At 51.0% G+C, this 4,154-nt stretch overlaps 1 non-coding gene across 1 annotated transcript; it reads left to right on the forward strand.

The window, feature by feature from the left end:
* The first annotated feature begins 248 nt into the window (after nt 1-248).
* On the forward strand, nt 249-352 carry LOC115895987. The gene has a single exon (XR_004056025.1). It is a non-coding gene; the product is annotated as a small nucleolar RNA U13 (small nucleolar RNA).
* The last annotated feature ends 3,802 nt before the right edge of the window (nt 353-4,154 follow it).

The raw sequence follows: 4,154 nt of genomic DNA on the forward strand, positions 1-4,154 counted from the left end.
AATCACCAGTTATCTGCATGCTATTTAAATTAATTGTCTACTTACCCCTTTAGAAATGTAAGGGCCAGATATGTGTTGCTTTCTATTTTGCTTCCAGATTTTAGCAAGTGCCTGGAAAATAGTAGGTATTCAGTGGACATTTACTGAGCAAATGATTAGGCGAGTAATTAATTATGAGTGAAAAGCCAACCTGAGGTATTAGGTCAAGCATAGCTATGTGTCTCTGCTTCAAATCCAGCCATAAGCTGATAATTGCAGTTCATAAGCATGATAATTGGGTGCTCATGCATGCGTGTGTGAGATGTATCACCCTCAAACCTTGTTACGATATCAGCACATTACCCGTCCAACGTGAACTTAGAGGAAGCAAAATCAAAAACAAATCCAGCCATTGGAGACGGTGCTTTCAGTGTTGGCGAATTCCCAGAGAACTCTGCTGTCCAATGTGGTAGCCATTAGCCACATGTGGCTATTTAAATTTTATTTAAATTAATTACAGTTAAATACAACTCCAAAATCAGTATTCAATCACACTAGCCACATTTCAAGTAGGCTATCCTACTGGGGGGTGTGGACCATAGAACATTTCCATTATCACAGAAAGTTCTATTGGAAGCTGTGTCATAGAATTCTCAAAAATTCCTAACTGCTTCTCTCTCTTTCTTTTGCTCTTATTCTTTCTCTCTCACTCTCTCTCTCTTTTCCCACCCTTAAGCCAAGTACAAGGATAGTTGTCTCATTATTGGTGGCTTTAAAATGATGTTTTTGAACAAGAAGACACTGGGTACTTTTGGTGACTAGCACTATCTCTGTTTATTTCCTTTTAAACTCCTGAGCTATTGTTTAGCAATACACCCTTTTATCTCCATTGCTACTGAAGCTGAATGTTACTTGGGTGGAAAGCATAACTGCTTTCTTTTCTACGTCCTTAAACCCTTTGCTAATATTACTGTTTGAGAGTCCCCAAAGCCAGGGTTCTAGGAGAGTTTGGCATGTCTGAACAGCTGAACTACAAAATAATGGAGTAGGGCAGGTTGGTGGGGGAGCAGGGCGTTCTGTCGATAAAAGAGCTGCCTTCTCTGGACACATAGCCAGTTAATTGGCCATTCTGAGATACTATGGATGGGGAGAGGGGCTTCTGAGAATCGCCGGTGACAGTTAAGTGGCCTATTGTTGACGTCCTCTGCTGAAACGACTTGGTTGGATTCAGCCTCTGCCTTCCCCCACCCCCTGTGGATTTTCTGTTAGATTCATCATTTGCCATTCAGGCATCATCTCTCGCTTTCTCCTTCCAAGATGACTGCTTTGTGTCCTGGCCCCTGCTTTACTCCTGCTATTCCCAGACTATAAAGGGAACTGTGTGGGGCTTCAGCAGGACTGAGAAATTGACTCTGCTGTCTGTTGGGAACTATAATAACGACTGCGGTGACCTTCATGTCTAGTAGAAAGCCCACGATCTGTGCTAGCACAATGATGACCACCTGAAGACAGAGAAAAGGGAATCTTGATTGAATTCCTTCTCATACAATATATAGTTATTTCCTTTGTTCTCCTCTCCATTCTCTTCTCTTCCCCTTCTCCCCATTGCCACTGGAGGACTGATCTCAAATGTGGCTGTGACTAAAAGTTAATGCCTTTGAAATAATAATACATTGCATTTTGCAGGCTTTACCAAGCCAGTTCACTCAAGTTGCCTCATCTGTACCCCTCCAAACCCTGTGAGGTAGGGAGGGGAGGTATGATTTAACCCATTTGATGGATGAGTAAACTGAGATTTAGAGAGTAGGGCAGCTGCCCCAGATATTTTAGATGGGAAGTGAGCACCCAGTCTCTGTCTCTAAGCCCAGTGGTCTTTCAATGGCGTCCACACCCTTATGTGTAAGGAGGATATGGCCCAGGGAAAGCATGAGTGGGCTAGGAGAGAAGAAGAGCAAAAGAGAGGATGCTATAGAGGAGGGAGGAAAGGAGGGTGTCCCAGGGCTGCTGGCTACTCTGGTCTTTCTCCAGAGCTGGAGGCTTTGACGCTCACGAGGCGCTGCCCTGGCAAACCTCCTGAGAGAAAAGAAAAGCTAAGGGCCTGTCTTCCTCCTTCTCTCTTCCCTCTCCCTTTCCCAGGAGAGGATGTGCTGGGTTGGGGCAGGGCAGCCCTAGCTCTCCCAAGGCCTGGCATGTGGGAGCCACATGCTGGGTGCCCCAGACAGCCTAATGCTCATTCTCAAGCTGGACCTTCCAGCCTCTAGGTGCTGTGCTGTCCTGAAGCCCAGTCCATGGTGCCCAAGGAAAGCCCCTGAAGCTCACCAGGAGGAAGACGCATGCAGGGCACTCCCGGAGGAGGGACGTGCCCTGGGCCATCCCCCATGGACAGGCGGACACTCCTGGTCTTCAGCTTTATCCTGGCAGCAGCTTTGGGCCAAATGAATTTCACAGGGTGAGTGGCTGCTCCGCAGCGGGAGGGAGGACTGGTTGGGAGGAGGGGACTGGATGTCCCAGCAGGAGGTGGCTGCCCCACTGGTGCCTGATCAAGGCGGAGAGTCAGGATGTGGGTTCCTGCCCTGAACCCACTTCCAGCTTCGCAGCCTCCCACTCTCATGCTCCGGGGCTGGCTCGTTGGTGGTCCTCCCCAAATCCAGAGTTCTTAATCCAGAGTCCAGGAGGAAACCCCTGGGGCTACAAGAATCCCCTGAAACCACATGCAACAGTTTTCCTATACAACAGGGGCTTCTTCAGGGAGGAAGCATGCATAGCTTTCCTCTGATTCTCAGAGAAGTTGGAGCCCCCCACAAGACTATGTACCTCTACCACAAATGGATGTGGGTGTCATCCTCCTTTGAATGACAGGAAGTTCTAGTATTACACACCAGGCCCTCTGTGGATGTACTTTGAGTCTCCCCAAGGTCCGTAGGTGAGGTGGATGCCCCACCACGCTCCACAGTAGAGAAGGGGAGACACAGCAAGCGTAGAGAGGGGGTTCCTCACCCACGGTCTCAGAGCCAGCCTGTGAGGGCAGCAACCCCATCCCAGGTGTCACACCCCAGAGCCCACACCACAGGCCTCTTGGTTACGCCACCTCCCACCCACCTCCATCGGGAAGGGAAGGAGCTCAGCTTCCTCCATGTCAGGTGGGGTGCGGTTATCTGATCTCACCTTCCGGGCATTGAGACAGACTATGGCCTTGGAGCCCCCACGCGAAGAGCCCTTGGGGTCACCACTGGTCCCCCCAGCCCCTGTGTTCCTTTCATTCCTTTCGTTTGACACACTGCCCCCGTCCCCATTCCTTTCCCTTCCTTCTTCCCCTGGCTTGGTCTTCAGTCCAGCAGTAGCACTGACAGGCTTTATTTAGCCCCTGAAGTGGTCTGTCCTTGGGGCTGGAGAGCTCACTGGCTCTAGGCTGAAGGACCATGTGCTTCTCAGAGCTGCCTGCGAGTCCTGGCTGCTCAGGGCTCCTTCAGCCTCCACTCGGGCGGTGCCTCCCGGCCTTCCCGCTCTGCCTTCAGCGGGGCCTCTACTCCATTCTGCCCCTTCCAAGTGACACAGCCTTCCAGGGATCCTTCTCCGCAGCTTCCTCCGCCCCTCCCTGTGTTTTTCTAGGGACCAGGTTCTTCGAGTCCTGGCCAAAGACGAGAAGCAGCTTTCACTTCTCAGGGATCTGGAGGGCCTGAAGCCCCAGAAGGTGAGGACTCCTCAGGCTTGAGGACACCCCCCACTCCCTCCGCAGTGGCTCATACCTTCAGCTCCTTGTCCTGCCCCCCTTTACCCCAAACCTGCCCTCCTGAGGTCCCTGCAAAGAGCACAGACCTGTGGGAAATCACATGTGGCTCCTCTTCAGGAAAACTCAGGGACACTTGCCCAGAAATTTGGGCTGCCTTTTTAGGGCGTGTCTCCTCTAGCTACCCACTCTCTCCTGGATAGGGAGCTGCTACACAACCTGTCAGGGCACTGATCTCCAAACGGCAGGAATTTCCTAAAGCCACACGGATGGCAGGGGGAGGGGGAGGGAACACAGTGTCTCTGGGTGGGATGCCACGTCGCGTGGAGATTGGACACGTTGGCCTCCCAAGTGAAATAGCTTAGCTTGGCAAACCTGTATCTTATCTGAGTTTGTCCCTGTCAGCCTGAGCATCTTTTCTGAGAACACTTGTCCTCTGCAGGTTTTC

This window comes from Rhinopithecus roxellana, unplaced genomic scaffold (genome assembly GCF_007565055.1).
Source record: "Rhinopithecus roxellana isolate Shanxi Qingling unplaced genomic scaffold, ASM756505v1 contig4139, whole genome shotgun sequence".
Lineage (NCBI taxonomy): Eukaryota > Metazoa > Chordata > Mammalia > Primates > Cercopithecidae > Rhinopithecus > Rhinopithecus roxellana.